We start from the raw sequence: 16,348 nt of genomic DNA, 5'->3' as shown, positions 1-16,348 counted from the left end.
TGAACAGTTTTTGGACATCCACTGTGTGCAGTGGACCCTGTGAACAACTTACTGAGCCCTACACCCCGGAGATGAGGCAGGCTCTTCCCAAACAGGCTCCTAGCAAGACTGAGAGGGGAATCATCTTACCTTCAGTTACTTCCTGACGCTCCAGTTTCTAACTCTGATGGTTCTAGAATGCGTGTGTGTGTGTGTGTGTGTGTGTGTGTGTGTGTGTGTGTGTGTGTGTGAGAGAGAGACAGAGACAGAGACAGAGACAGAGAGAGACAGAGAGAGGGATGGGGAGAGAGGGGAGAGAGGGGGAAGAAAGAGGGAGAAAGAGAGAGAGACAGAGACAGAGAGAGGGAGAGGGCGGACAGAGGGGAGAGTGGGGGAAGGAAGAGGGAGGAGAGAGAGAGACAGAGAGACAGAGACAGAGAGAGATAGAGACAGAGGGGGGAGAGAGGGGGAAGGAAGAGAGAGAGAGAGACAGGGAGAGAGAGAGAGAGAGAGAGAGAGAGAGAGAGAGAGAGAGAGAGAGGCACTCACACTGAGGCTGCACTCTAACCAGGCTCATTCATGACAACTGTCTGGGGTGTGAGGGGAGTGAATGGATCAAGATGGTCATGGCAGTTGGTGGTGATTACCAGCCCGTGCCTTGTAGGAGCTGACTCTGGGTTGGGCTTTACCTATGGCCGTTCGGCCCCTTCCCAGCCTCCTCAGCACAAACTGAGCACTGGCCATTGAGGTTCAAGAGAGCAAAGGTGTCCAGGTGGCCCTGTCTCTGGAGGGCTAGGCACACACCTGTTTGGGGATGGCAGCGAGGGTTGAGCCAGCTCAGACCACTGGGAGGGAGGTGCCTGGCTGCCTTGGCATACAAGCCAGATTAGGGAACTTTGCCATGAGGATCACTCCCTGACAACATTTCTAGAGAGAGGACTCCTCACCCCTCATCTGGGAGGGGTCCCCCTTCCCGTCTGTCTGTTTGTTTGTTTTTTCTCAAGAGGTATGGTAGGCCCTGAAGCTGTATGTGTAAGTGCACATAGGCATATGTATGTATGTATGTATGTATGTATGTATGTATGTATGCATGTATGTGTGCATGTATGCATGCATGCATGTATGTATGTATGGTGCACTTGTGTGTGTGTGTGTGTGTGTGTGTGTGTGTGTTGGACAGTGCTGCAGAGGCAGGAGGCCCCTGAGTGCTGATCTGTAGGCCTCTGCTCTACCCTTTTCTACCCCAGGAGGAGGCAGAGAGCTGTGGCAGGTGTAAGGGCCTGTCCAGGTGGCTTTGTGGCTGAGCTCAGAGTCCTAGCTCAGGTAAGATAGCGGTGAGACTCGATGGGCTAACACTCTGCAGGCATCAGGTCCTTAAAGCATTCTTTTTTTTTTTTCTTTTTTCTTTTTTTCGGAGCTGGGGACCGAACCCAGGGCCTTGCCCTTGCTAGGCAAGCTCTCTACCACTGAGCTAAATCCCCGACCCCAAAGCATTCTTGTCTAACCATGCACACTGTGCCCACTGTGGGACCTGCCCTCTGGACACCAGAGGCTGCCTGGAGTGTGATGACCTCGAGGCAGGGTGGATCCAGCAATGCTGGGCAGTGGTGAGGAGGGGTGTTGGTGGGAGGGGCTCCAGGGCGTTGGGGATGCATATCCTGAAGGAGGTGAGGTATGGCTCTCAGGAAGCAGTGTCCTGTCAGTGTGCTGGTGAGCACTGGACTTCCTGCTTGAACACGCGTGTGCATGCAGAAGATGTCAAACTCAAGTATCGCAAATGTGCAAGGTGAAAAAGCCTGCTACATGAGAACTTCCTCATCCCTCAGCTACACAGCGAGGTCGGTACCAAGGTACTGTGCACAGTGGTGAGCCTGGGTAGATGTTCAGAACACAAGGGGGAGCTGAGGTTGTTGTCCTGAGGGTTGAGGACGGTGTGGATGTTGAAAATGGACAAATGCTAGGTTTTGAGAGACATTAGCAGCCCCAGCTTAGACATGGAAGATGGGCCCCTTCTTCCTTTGCCTTTTCCAGAACTGGGTCTAGAATATAGGAAAGAACTAGAAAGCATTGTGTGTAGGCTTTTGCCAACGATGGACCCCAGAAGAGTCCCCATGGATGGTTGGGCACTGATCGGTTCCACCCACGCCGTCCGTTTTCATCTCCCGTGGCAGTCACTGTCTCTCCTGTGGTTCCTTGGTCACTTCTTTACCATGCTGATAACACCCCCCTCTTGCACATGGGTGTTCAAGGCCTTCCCACTCACCGCATTATAGAGAGACCCGTTTCCTCCGTCGGCCTGGAGCTTGATCAGGTAGAGGAGGAGGAGAGTCCTTTGGTACCCACTGGGATGTGTCCGGGTGTCTTGGTCTTAACTTCTTTTGCTCTTGATAGGTGACTTGAAGTGGAAACTTAGGGGTCCTCTGGAGGTCAGCTGTGTCTGACGGTGTCTTGCTGGGGCAAACTTGTGAAGGAGGAGTGTTCTCCTGAGGCAGACACAGGTGGAAGGATGTTTTGCTCCGAAGAACAATTTCTAAACTGGTCCACTTCCCCCATATCCTAATAACCTTTCTTTCCCACTACCTCTGGTGGGCGGTGGGCTAGAAGGGAGGTTAAAAGACTTAAGAAAACTTATTAAAAGTAAGCATTGAAAAAATTTAAGCTACAGTGACGTGCTGGGCCTCTTCAGATCCCAGGCAGAATGCCAGCTGTGCGTTCTCACCTCTTAGGTCTGTATGTTTGGGGATATCGTATGCAGGAGGCAGGTAGGGCCTCGCCATCTTCTGGTCTCTTTGCATTCTTCTGTGGCTCAGGTCCATCTGTCTTGGCTCTGAAGCCCCCCAGTCTCTGCTTGGAGTCATGCAGCAGAGTGGTGAGGACATGGAGTCTCTACTGTCCTATCCAGCCTTGTCCAGGGAATGAGGGGCAGGGAGAGGCAGGGTATGAAGGCATCATGGTCCTGACCTGGTTGATCTGGTGGCTGCATCAGCCCTTGGAGGTGGCTGGTGAATGTCAAAGCCAGACGAGAGGTCGGCGCGCCAAGTGACTGGCTGCAGAGCCTGGGTCTGCTGTCGTTTCCAGACTGCCTTTCCTTGCTCTGCCAGGAGAGAGGCTCTGGGCACCTCTTTGCTGACTCCTGAACCCTACTGTGTTGGAACAACCGATGTGTCAACCTGTGTCTGGCAGGGTGACGAGTGTCTTATTTTTGGCTCATTGCTCCCGTGTGCAGTTGCACCCTGCCTTCCAGTAGCCCAGGAGAGCAAGCCCCTGTGGTAGAAGCTTCTGTAGGGGGTAGGGGACAGTCTTCGAACACATCTGGGGAGCCCCTGACTTGGCTTGTTGAGGAGGGGCATCAGCTGCTGTTTGGCTTTGACCCTATTCTACCTGGATTTTTTTTGAGGGGCTGTGAGAGGTGTACCCCAGTGCGTAAGAGGTGTTTTGGAAACCACAGAAAATCACCCTGTTTTACCATTGCCACCTGTATGTGAACCAGAGGGAGGGGCTGGGTTAAATGGACCAGGGGCACCTCCTATCCCTGGACAGCTCTTCCGGTAGAACATGAGGAAGGGGTAGAACATGAGGAAGGGGGAGGGGGCATGCTTTAGCACAAGTGTCCCCCCCCCATCCCTACCCTCCCCCCCCACGCTGTCATAAGACTCCTCTTCTTCATCCATGGCAGGGATACTTTGCATAAGGGAGACTTCGGACAGGGAACGGCCGGGAGAGTGAGCAAGTTAGTGGCAGGAGGTGGGGGGTGGACGGGGGATGGAGTCATTTATTAGGTCTATGGAAACAATACAGTGTTTGTCTCCAGGGGATGGTGGTGCTGGGGAAGGCAAGCCAAGATGGGCCCAGGCAGAAAGAAAACAAGCACAGGTCTGAGGAAAATGTGGTGACCCCAAGGAGCAAGGAGAAAGACGCCTTTGTCTTCGGAGGTCGGGGCAGGGGTGCAGGCAGTGAAGCCTGTGGCATGGGACAATTGCTGCCTCTCTCCTGGGTTCCTGGGTCCTTAGAAGAGGCTCCGAGGGACCAAGACATCCACCTTGATGGGCGTTTCAGGAGTGGCCGATCTAAGACCTTCCGTTTTGGTGTGTTTGTGGCTTATGTTCTTTACCAGTCCCATGCTTTGAGGGTGGTGCGCAGAAGGAGGAAGCGCCACGCTGAAGTGCGTCCCCCACTGGGGTTGGGAGCATGAGTAAGGTTGGAAGATCTGTTCCGGTGGGTATGTTCTTGACGGGCGTGTGGTTTGCCTGCTGTATAGCATGGCTGACTGATCTGATGCTGGGACAGAGATGTCCTTGGAGCTTGGAGCTCAGCCAGTGGGATCCCAGGAGAAGGCTGTCTGTCAGTAGGAACTGTATGTGTCTAGACACCTCTGCCGTTACGTTTTCTCGATCCACTGACTCGGTTTCCTTTCGCGCCATCAGTGTGGGTTTTTCCCATGGGATTGTGGGTATCACAGGGGCCAGGCTGCCCTCGAACTCGGTAGAGTGTACAGCTTAATCTTCAACTCACGATTTTCCTCCCTCGGCCTTCTGAGTACTGACTTTGCAGACGCCCATCACCATGCCTGGCTTTTCATTTTATATTATTTAATTTAATTTTATTCTATTATTTCATTTATGTGTGGGTCTTTTGCCTGCATGGATGTCCATGCACCATGTGTATGCAGTGCCCATAGAGGCCAGCAGAGGACGCCAGACTCCCTAGAAGTATAGTTATAGATGGTTATGAGTTGCCATGTGGGTGCTGGGAATCAAACCCTGGTCTTTGGGAAGAGTAGCTGGTGCCTTTAACCTCAGAACCATCCCTCCAGCCCCCTGGCTTTGTCTTTAACGTAGACCCCTGACTTCTTGGCGGATGCATTCCTTTCTGGTCTATCACCGGATCCTTGCTGAATTTGTCTTTGTCCCATGGCAGTAGCCGTGGATGCCCTGCAGGACAGTGTGGTGCTGCGAGTGACCTCTCTGTTCTGACAGACTCAGTATTGTATCGTGCGGACCACACGAGGACGTCCCAGGGGTCTGGCCAGTCTCTGTGCCGCTATGGAGAGGGATTAAACATACTCTGAGAATGTTCTAGAAAGATGATTGAGGTTTTGCGTTCTTCACAAGGGGTAGGCAGTGTTGGGGTCTCTGACTGACTGACAGAAGCACAGAGAGGGCAAGTAAGTTGCTGCCAATCACACAGCTCTTCAAGTGGTACCACCTGGCCCCAAACCAAGCCCTCTGGCTACAGAGACTGTTCGAAGTGCTTGGCAGTGTTGCCGGCCCAGGCATCCTCACGGTCACGTCCGCACTGCCTACAGCTCTGTGCGGACAGCCTGTCTTTGCCCTTGCTCCGCAGTGGCAGATCCTGTGGGTGACAGGTCACACTCAACCTAAGGACTCCAAGTCGTTTGCTTGCAGGGACACTCCATCCCCAGGTCAAATGGCGAGGACCTCTGATCTGTGGACACAGGAGAGTCTTTGGAGCCCCAGAGAAGCCAGAAGGTACAGCTGGGCTGGGAGAAGGAAGAGGGCACTTCCTCTGTGTGAAAGGGTCTCTCTCTGTCTCTCCCCAACAGGGTGACCTGGACAGCTCAGGGTCCTAGCGGGTCCGGTTGACTCTGGTGGCCTGCCAGCGCCTCCTAGTGGGCTCCATGCTAGAGGATGATGTGTTTTTCCTTCTGTGCCTGCCCCCTCCCACCCCTCATTTTTCATTGACAGTGACCCTGGAGGCATGCATTTCACATCAGTCTAAGGCAGGCGATGGGACAGTGGCCTGGTGTTATCCATTTCCCCCCTGAAGCAAATGGTTCGTGTTTTCCCCTCTAACTGTTTTGGGGCCCTGCCTCTTGGGGGCCTCATTCATTGTCGACTTGGGGCACCCTGCATTGAGGAGAAGGAGAACACAGCAGAGCGTGCCCAAGCAGGAATAGAGGTTTTCTCAGGGAGGTTGAGTGAGTGCTGCTTTGCAGGGGTGGTCCTCGGTGAGCACCTTGCCTGTCCACACCACTGTTCTTCCCAGGCCCTTTCTTCTGCCCGCTCTTGCAGGAGACATACTGCTGAGTAGCCATTGTGTACCAGCCTCTGGAACGTTCTGAGAGAGGTCCAGGGATGATGACAAAGACAGAGAGAAACACACACACACACACACACACACACACACACACACACACACACACACACACAGATCCCTTTCCTTCTCACCCAGACTTTGGGAGTGGTCCCTGTCTTTGATTTGGCATTCCTGGCACAGCCTGAGGCCCTAGTCTCCTACCTTGCTGGTGTCCAGCTGTGGGCATTTTTTTTTTTTTTTGCTGGCTTGCTTATTATGTGTACATGTATGTGCGCATGTGCAGGGGTGTGCATGCGATCTTGGAAGGGGGCCAGAGGCCAACCTCGTGAACAGTCTACCTCATGTTTTGGGGCAGGGTGTCTTACTGGACCCGAGTCTTGCTGATTGGGCCAGACAGGCTGGCAGGCTAGCAAGTTCCAGGGATGTACACCCCCATCCTCTGCTCTGGGATTCCAAGGGCTCATCACCGACTTTGTCTTAACAGGAAAGAAACTCAGACCTTTACGTCACATGGCAAGCCCCTCAGTCCCCTGAGCCATCTTCCCAGCCTGGAGACAACCAGGATTTGAAACAGATTTCTTGACTGGGAAACCCGTATGCCCTCCTTAGATGTCCATCCCTCTTCAATGCAACTTCCCCTTGGTCCTCTTAGGGACCGTCTGGCAACTCCCATCCTGTAACCATAGTTCCCCTTTGGGGTGGTTCTAGTCCTCTGAGCCTAGCTTTGAGCATCCCCCCTGCTACCTTGAGTTGCTTTTTGAAGTCTATATCCAAAGGCCAAGAAGGCTGGCTGGTGGTGACTGATTTGCTTTTGGATCCGTCAGACCGCCTTTCTGAAGCACCTCCTGTAGCATTGTCTGTTCCCTTCACGGCTGACTTGAGGAACTCGGAGAATGGAGAGTGAGGGCACTAACCCTTTTCTGCATCCAGGGCATCCAGTCTGTTGGACTCTTGGCAGCAAACGGGCTAACGGGAACCAAGGTGGTCTGAGGGGGGTGGTGGTTGCCCTCATGGCTTAGAGACTGGTCTTGTACTTCCTGGCCTGTCTCTTTTTGTGCTTCCCACCCAATGGGACCTCCTCCACCCAGGCTGCTGGGGGCTTAATTAAGTCTGAGGGAGACTGGAACTTGGTGCCGCTCTGTTTTCAGCCAGAAAGGACTTGACTCCCCCAGGCCTTGTTCCTGCCCCTCTAAAGTGGCCAGGGTAGGTGTTTGGGGCAGATGCTGGTAGCACTTTTCCCCATGTTTTATCAGACAAACAGAAGCTGACCCCTCTCTCTCCCAGGTGACTTTTAAGGCTGCTGTATGTGAAAACTGAGGCATGATCCACTCTTACCTCTACCCTCCTCCTCCCCCTCATTCCCATTGCAACCTGAGGACTCTGGGATGAGGCGCCATGTTTGTATTTCACAAAAGGGCACTGAACATCTGGCCCAGGCAGAGGAAGAGGAAACGAGCTTGAGCAAAGTACCATAGCCAGAACCCCAGACTTCCCTGGGGCTCCCAGCCAGAACACAGGGGAGGAACCGTGAGATGACTCTAGGCTGCAACACCGAGACAGACTGCACCAGAACACTGACTCGCAGGCAAGGGAGGCCACTGCGTTCTTAGAGAGGTTCACCAGGGATGGGAGGGGTAATCTTTACTGTTACCCTGACTGGATTCAGAGTCACCTAGGAAACGCACTTGTGGGTGTGTGTCTGTGAGAGTTTTTCCAGAGTTTGAACTGAGGAGGGGAGGTTTGCCCATCCTTTTTGGCGGGGCTCAGGACTGACTCCTAGGGAGACACTGAGTTGACACCAGCATTTATCTCTCCTGCTTCCTGATAACAGACACAGGCAGCCTTCACACTCCCTCTGACAGGACTTCCCCACCACTCTCCCTTAAACCTCGATTCAGTCAACCTCTTCTTCTGTAAGTTGCTTTCCTCACACCACACCAGAGCCCTCAGAGTCATCCCCCTCAGAGCCTCTTCTTGTCCTGCACTTCCTGGCAGGGACTGGGGGATGAGAGTCTTGCAAGAGTGCCTTAGGCAGGTGCCTAAGCGGGAGAGCAGAGTACACACAGGATGGTTGGCCTCCGTGAGGAGACAGGAGATCATGGTATAGAGTTGTGACTGGCCAGGTACGCAAAGGTGGGGAATGTGACCTGGGCAAGTGACCTGCGTGGATTGTTCGTGCAGAGGTGACAACCTGAGACCAGGAGCGGGAGTGGGGTGGAGGGACACGTGGTCGTCTCATGCACTCACTCAGTGGTCTCTCTTCCTGGCTCATGTGTGGGGTTTGCAGAATTGCGGAGTGCAGGGTTTGAGGTCTCCTTTCTTAACCCTTTCTTTCCCATTTGTTACTATCGAGGCACAAGGTGCTTGTGTGTGTGTGTGTGTGTGTGTGTGTGTGTGTGTGTGTGTGTGTGCGTCCACATGTATGTGTAGCCTTGTGGGTATGTGGAGGTCAAAGGGACATGTCAGGTACCCTACCTGCTCTATCCCTCTCCCCCGACTCCTATAAGACAGAATCTCTCACTGGAGCTAGGCTGTGAACCAGCAAGCCCCAGCAATCATCCTGCCTCTGCATCCCCAACCCAAGGATCCCGGCACCGACACACTGACCCCAGGCTCTGTACGAGGGTGCTGGGCTCTGAGCTCAGGTCCTCACGCCTTCGCAGCAAACTCTCGGCCTAGCATCTCCCCAGCTCGCTGACTTCATTTGCGTTTGCATAGTTACTGGTGCTACATGGTCTTTCTCTAGTTTACCATTTGTCCTGACTGGGTCTTTGGTACCTGGTTGGAGGCTGCACAGGCAGCTGTGTGTAAGGGCTATGCATTGACAGTGGGAGAGACAGTGAGAGAGAAAGGGGTTCCTGATGAGGCAGCAGTCACGGCCAGCAGTGTCCAGCCGTGAACCTGGGGCTGTACGGGCATATCTCGGCCGGCCTCCATCTTCTCCTTGCTCTCTGCCTTCCAGCTCTGCGTCTTTTGAGCATTCTGGAACATTCTGGCACAGGGCCATAGCTATAGGGCTGTTTGTTCCTGTAAGTGGATGCGCAGGCTCGGTGTTCCTGGGGACCCTTTCTCTGTCTCTCCGCCCTCTGCTAGTGCCATGCTCCCATCCTGGGCAGTTGGCTTTGGGAGTCCTTCCGGGTGCTGAACCTTGGTCCTCCCTTCACAGCCTCACTCTTCTCTTCGGCCTTCAGAGGGCAGCGTGTTAAGCAAACACCTCCTTCAAAAGAGAAAAGCTGCATTGTCCTCTTCCCAGTTCATGGCCCAGCCTCAAGAGCAACTGCCCTGGCTCATGGAGCTAAGTGGAGCTACAGTGTGTGCGTGTGTGTGCGTGTGTGTGTGTCTGTGTGTCTGTGTGTCTGTGTGTGTGTGGTGTGGTGTGTGTGTTTGTGTGTATGTGGTGTGGTGTGTGTGTGTGGTGTGTGGTGTGTGTGTGCACGTGTGTGTGTGTCTGTGTGTGTGGTGTGGTGTGTGTGTGGTGTGTGGTGTGTGGTGTGTGTGTGCGTGTGTGTGTGTGTGTGTCTGTGTGTGTGTGTGGTGTGGTGTGTGTGTGTGGTGTGTTTAGTGTGTGTGTGTCTGTGTGTGTGTCTGTGTGTGGTGTGTGTGTGGTGTGTGGTGTGTTTGTGTGTGTGTGGTGTGGTGTGTGGTGTGTGTTTGTGTATGTGTGTGTGTGGTGTGTGTGTGTATGTGTGGTGTGTGGTGTGTGTGTGGTGTGTATGTGGTGTGTATGTGTGGTATGTGGTGTGTGTGTGTGGTGTGTATGTGTGGTATGTGGTGTGTGTGTGGTGTGTATGTGTGGTATGTGTGTGGTGTGTGTGTGTGGTATGTGTGGTGTGTGTGGTATGTGTGTGTGGTGTGTGTGTGTGTGGTGTGTGTGGTGTGGTGTTGTGTGTATGTGTGGTGTATGTGTGGTATGTGTGGTGTGTGTGTGTGGTATGTGTGGTGTGTGTGGTATGTGTGTGTGGTGTGTGTGTGGTGTGTGTGTGTGTGGTGTGTGTGGTGTGGTGTTGTGTGTATGTGTGGTGTATGTGTGGTATGTGTGGTGTGTGTGTGTGGTGTGTATATGTGGTGTCTATGTGTGGTATGTGTGTGTGTGGTATGTGTGTGTGGTGTGTTTGTGTGGTGTGTGTGTGGTGTGTGTGTAGTGTGGTGTGGTGTGTATGTGTGGTGTGTGTGTAGTATGTGTGGTGTGTATGTGTGGTGTGTGTATGTGTGGTATGTGTGGTGTGTGTGGTGTGTATGTGTGGTGTATATGTGTGGTGTGTGTGTGTGTGTGTGTGTGTGTGTGCGTGCTTGTGTGTGTATACGACCTTTTAAAGACATAAACAGCAGAAACACATGAGCTGACTCATGCATCCCTAGATAATTCTTTCCTGAGACACCATGAGGCTGGGGGAGAGGGAACACGGTCCTCTCAGCCAGTTGTATTCAGCAGTGTCCAAGGGAGACTCAAGGGAAGCCCATGGAGTTGGATGCAGGCCTCCTTCTCACCTTCTGAGCCCACAGACAAACCCAGACTGTTTTCCCAAGCAGTCCTCTGTAACCAGATCCCAGGTCGTCCTCTTTCCCTCTTACCACCTCCCAGCGCTGCGTCTTAGCCCCTCATTCATCCACAGGCAGGTCCTTTCCATTGCCGGTTCCTCTCTTCCTCATCTTGGGGTTTCCCGGTTACTCAGCCCCCTGTGTGATCAATGCCAGGCAGGCAGTGTCTGTCAGAGCCCAAGGCAAGAGAGATGAGCTTGCCCCCGGGGAGCTGGTCCTGTGTTTGGTTCCACTCTTACATCATTGAGCACCTGGGACATTCATGGTCCTATAGGCTCCAACTTTCCCTTGCTTAAATATCCATTAAAACAAGAAAACACACACACACACACACACACACACACACACACACACACACACACACACACAAACCTGCCTTTACCCCGGGACCTCATGCATGCTCCGCAAGCTCCCCTTTGATTCACTCCGTCCCCAGCATGTTTCAAGAGTTGTTGACCTTACTGTGGTGTGAGAGAAATGCTCTCCATGTAAACCTCACCTTCCGATTAGAATCTGCCTCTTTTCCTGGGTTGGCTGTCCTGTGGCCCCATCCTCAGCCCCCTCCATGATGCTTGGGCAAGGGTAGCCAGCTACAACCCCCTAGCCCACTGTGCTGTGCCCCTAAGTTGGGGTGTGTGGCAAGATGGCTGAATTAAGTATCTTTTCGATGTTAAGTATCTTTTTTGGTTTCCATTGCGTTCAGAGGCTGTAAGTTTGTCATGCATAGAAGGACACCTGCATGTGGCCTTCTGTCTCTCCCGGCTCTCTGAGCTCTCTTATACCATTGGCTTCAAGACAGTTGTTCTGGGGTTGGGGGGGAGGAGTTCCCCTCACAGAAGGAGGCTTCCAGATGCCAGTTACCCTGACTAGTGAGGCCAGAAGCTTTAGGATCAAGAGGAGGGTCCTGGATGCCAGAGGGGCTGCTCTTACCCCAGGGCTTGGGCTCCTTCCTGGGCTCCTCCTTGGATGCGGCCACAGTGTTGGTTCTTTGGTTGTTCTTTGGATGGGTGCTCTCTGGAGCAAAGCCTATGGTTCTCTATATTCTGTCTCTGTTCGTTGGGACTTGCATGGGCTTTGATGGACCTATTCTTGCGGTTGACACAGCGCCACTCTCTGCTAGGGAGTCATTTCGGGGGAGATTGTTTTTGACAAGAGACTCGAAGTAAAAAGGAGGTTGAAGTCCGGGGCATCCAAACTCTTGGGTATGGCGCCCTCTAGTGTCCAGGTAGCATCATTACAAATGCATCTATAAATCTACCAGTTTTCTGCTGTCCTGAAAATCCGGCCCTTCCTTTTCTCACTGGAGTTGGACAGTGCTTTAGGAAAGTCTCAGGGTATTAAGTATACTGAAGAAGGGGCCTTTGGGTGCTAAAATTCAGTATATGCCCCTCACACCCAAACCCATGTACAAGTGGTGACTTCTCTGCTGTGTTATTTCTGCAGGGCTGGCTCTGGTGGCAGAAATGTCAGCCTTGCCCAAGTGGGTGGGAGAGGGTTATGGCTTCCCTGACCAAGGAGCTCTGCCGGGTGTGGTGTTTCCTGCCTGTATTCTGCTTGCAAGTCGGTGTGGGCTCTGTGTTGTGCCAGGGATGGAACCCAAAGCACGCGGGAGATGAATGCTTGCCCACCGAGTTGCCTTCCACATCCGTGGACAAAGGGAGCCTGGGAATGTTGCAAAGAGATGTGGGTAAGGAAGTGTTTGGTATGTAGGGGGTTGGAAGACATAGGAGCAAGAAGACCGAGCGTATGGTACTTCGTGGGCCTCCGGGTACCTGCTTACTGGTCACTGCAGCGGCTGGATGCGAGCCTGGGGGTTCTACGTCCTGAGGCTTACAGCTAGGCTATCTGGGACCTTTTCTCCTGTTAACTTTTGCGCTTCCTCATGTGGAGCCCATTCAGGGCCAGGGCCAAGGCCTCCAGATTCTTAGGCTATGGCGCCCTCTAGTGTCCAGACAGCGCCATTACAAATGCATCTATAAATCTACCAGTTTTCTGCTGTCCTGAAAATCCGGCCCTTCCCTTTCTCACTGGAGTTGGACAGCGCTGTAGAAAAGTCTCAGACTACTAAATATATTTATGCTTACTCTGTTACCCAAAATGTTTAAGGCAGTCCTCAAGCAATGTTATATTTATGAGCAAAGAATAAGGGTAGGAGTGGGGCTCTGTCAAGGATCACGGTGAGAATGTGGCTCAGCTGTAAAACGCTTGCCTAGGATCTGTAAAGCGCCAAGTTCTATCCTCAGAACAGATCAGTCAATCAATCAATCAATCAATCAATCAATCAATCAACCAACCAATCAATCATCAGTCAACCAAGGTAAGATAAAGCCACTGACACAGCTAGGGTAAAATATTTTGCCTCAGCCCCTGTGGTGGCTAGGCTGACCAGAATATGATTTCGTGTCCTCTGGAACTTTCTAGATCTATCATCTTTAGATACATGATCCACGTACCTATCACTGCTTTAGAGGACTGTGTGGGGAATCCTGAATGCTCCCAACATGCCCCACAGTGGAGACGTCATCACCAAGAACTGTAGTATACAGAGAACGTATTGGTGGCTGTTGGGGTGATGGTAGATGCCTCTGGAAAGCCTTGAAGCTTAGATCCCCCAACTTGATGTCATCATTATCAGTTGGAGGGGATTGGCTCAAGAGCTGTGGTGCAGGGCCCAGAACGTGGTGTTTATAGAAGCCCTTCCCCCACCTCACCCCCACTGTGATAGTCCTGATGGCCTGGAACCCTGCTGGTTCTGAGGTAAGAGAGGCTGAAGCCTCTCTTTATCTCTTCCCTCTATGAATGAGAGGTTAGCAACAGGCTTGTTAGCAGGAGGCTTGTGGTGACCTGTGACTAGTGTCACATTGGGAGGGTCTCCCTGTTCTCCAGATCCCTGGAGATCACTACTGAATGGCAGAGGCTGGCAGGCACCCTCCTGAGAAAACCAACCTCGGCCTTGGTCAGGAAACCCTGTAGCTCTGCTCTGTCCCAACCTGACTGTCCTCAATAGACAGCTGGGCCCGCCCCACAAGGAGGAGTGCTACTCTGTACTCCTTTGTTCAAGCCTTTGGTTGTTGCTACAGTGCTGTGGTGGTTTCTTAGTCCAGAAAAAAAAAAGTGAAAGGGGTTCATCAGAAACATCATAGAAAAACCCCAGGACAGAGCCTGTACTGCTCTGTGTACTCCCCTTGGGCACAGAGCGCTGTGTGTTCACTCTGACGACAAGATAACCCACCACAGGGAGTTCCTGGAACCAGATGTTGGCTGGGGGCTCCTTCCAGGACCAAACTTTAGATTTTGTGGGAGTTCTAGCCTTTCCTTTCAGACCCGGGATATAGTGCACAGCAGTCATTCATTAAGGCTTCTGTGGATGCCATGGTGGGAGCCTCTGTTGGCTCAGGGATCATATGCTGTTGGCCTGTGTGTGTGGGGTTGGACATTGAGACATAGCCCACATTCTTTTAAGTGACTTCCATTGGTCAATCTGCTCTAGTCTCTAGGTCCTGTGAGTGTGTGTGTGTGTGTGTGTGTGTGTGTGTGTGGCCACAGCTGAGTCCTGTGCAGTGTTGTGTGAGCAGTAAGAGAGAAGCTGGGCTTAACACCTGGACAGTTGGGTTTTGAAGCTGGGACATTTGAGGTTTAAACGACGGGAGGTCCTAGAACATGTCTGTCTCCCATCCATCTATTGCCGAATGTGTTCTTAAGACAAACTCAGGAGGCCATGTCTGTCCAGAGTGAGAGCAGTGGTTTATTGCACTGGAGCCCAGTGTGTGATGGGTAGGGGTGGGGGCCGGGAGAGTTTGGGCAGGAACTCAAAGCTGTTTTGCCAGTTTCTGCCCAAGCCCTGTGGACGAAGAGCCTGCTGATTCCATTCTTAGAGTCCCCACTGCAGAGGTCCAGTTAGGCCCCTTACTTCTATGCCCACAAAGATCTAGGCTAAGGTAAAGGTAAAGGACAGTGTATAATAACAAGTCTGGCGGGCAGGCAAGGTTTGTAAAAGAAAACCCAGGAGCCAGGATCTGGTCTGCACATCTGCAGGCTCTGTCGCCACCTAGTGGTGCATGTGTGTATCAGCCTCACAGGTCTGCCTCACCCCAGGTCTCATCTTGGTAAGACTGAGACTCTCTGTCTAAGGCTTGTGGCTTCAGGGAGTCCCATAGAGCCACATGGATGCCATCTGTAGGTTCCGTCTCAGATAAGACACAGGGAGTGTTTGTCAATGAACATGAGCTTCAGGGTCAGCAATTGAACACATACACACACTCTTAAAAGTAAGGTGGGGCTGGAGAGATGGCTCGGCGGTTAAGAGCCCTGGTTGCTCTTCCCGAGATCCTGATTTCAATTCCCAGCACCCAGATGGTGGCTCACAGTTGTTTCTGACTGTAGTCCCATGGGATTCAGTGCCCTCCTCCTATGCATATATGCATATAAAACACACACACACACACACACACACACACGCATACACACTTCACACCTAAACAAATCTAAGGAAAAGTGAGGTGACTGTGTCAACTTTGCTTTTCTCACGAGAGACTGATGGTCGCTGTAGGAATGTGTGTGTGCACACATGCATGGGGGTGTGTGGTGGCTGTGCGTGGGAGGGGTCATGGACTGTAAAGGACCTGGCCCCTTATTGTTGCTCTTAGGGGAAGGATCCAGCTGCCATTCCTAATGGCCGCTGCACTGTCTGATAGTTGCACCTGCGGCTACCCCAGGCACGTGTGCAAAGACTTCTCTCTTCCTCTCCTCTTTCTTCTTTGCTTTGCTTTAATTTGAGGAAAGGTTTCCTTGTGTGTAGTGAGTTGGCCTGAAATTTATTATATAGTACAACTACACAGACACACACACACACACACACACACATCCACACACAAACACACACACATCACACAGACAAACACAGGCCCTGAACTCACTGTATAGTCCAGACTACACACACACACACATACACGCACACACACGCACACACACTCACACACACTCACACATGCTCACGCACACACACACACTCACATACACACTCACATGCTCATACACACACATGCATGCTCACGCACACACACACATACAGGACACTCATGCACACACACACTCACACACACATGCACACATGCTCATGCACACACACACACATACACGCACACACGCAACGCACTCACACAGACTCACACATGTTCACGCACACACACTCACATACACACTCACATGCTCATGCACACACACATGCATGCTCACGCACACACACACACACACACACACACACACACACACACTCACACACATGCTCACACTGCTATTGCTATTTTTCCATCTCCATTTCCTGGTCATTAAAAGAGATTCTTCTTGGTCCTGTTATCAGGAGAGTGAGTCCCATTTCCTGAGGCACACATATGTGTGTGCGCGCGCATGTGTGTGTGTGCGCTCGTGTGTATTATAGACATTACTTTTAGTTCTCCTATAAGGAAGCCTCGCTCCTCCCACCTGTTGTTCACTCGTTCCTCTTCCCCTGCTCCCGGTCTGTGTGGATACGTGGGCCGCCTGTTCAAGTGCATTCTTGTCCTGGCCCTAGACCGGTTCCTCTCAGGCTGGAGTGACGGCTGCCCTTGGTGTCAGCTGTGAGTTTCTCAGTCTTTTTGGGCCTGGGCTTTCTGGTGATGGGTATGAGGATTCCCGTAGGGATCTCACTGGGGTTTTCCTCACAGGAGGCCACGGTGATGCCCCTTGGCAGTAACTGCGGGTTTTGCATCGGTGGCTGCTGCAGCAGCAGGGACCC

At 52.4% G+C, this 16,348-nt stretch overlaps 1 long non-coding RNA gene and 1 other non-coding gene across 2 annotated transcripts in view; both read left to right on the top strand.

Annotated features, from left to right (window-relative positions):
- Positions 1–16,348, top strand: part of LOC102549836 (uncharacterized) — a 162,011-nt gene that overhangs the window by 14,632 nt on the left and 131,031 nt on the right. The gene's annotated exons all lie outside the window — the stretch shown is intronic.
- Mir297 (microRNA 297) lies at positions 1,066–1,131 on the top strand. Its single transcript, NR_031941.1, has one exon. It is a non-coding gene; the product is annotated as a microRNA 297 (primary transcript).

Source organism: Rattus norvegicus, chromosome 10 (assembly GCF_036323735.1).
Source record: "Rattus norvegicus strain BN/NHsdMcwi chromosome 10, GRCr8, whole genome shotgun sequence".
NCBI classification, from domain to species: Eukaryota; Metazoa; Chordata; class Mammalia; order Rodentia; family Muridae; genus Rattus; species Rattus norvegicus.
Note: the sequence above shows the minus strand (reverse complement) of the source record. Positions and strands in the feature narration are given on the sequence as shown.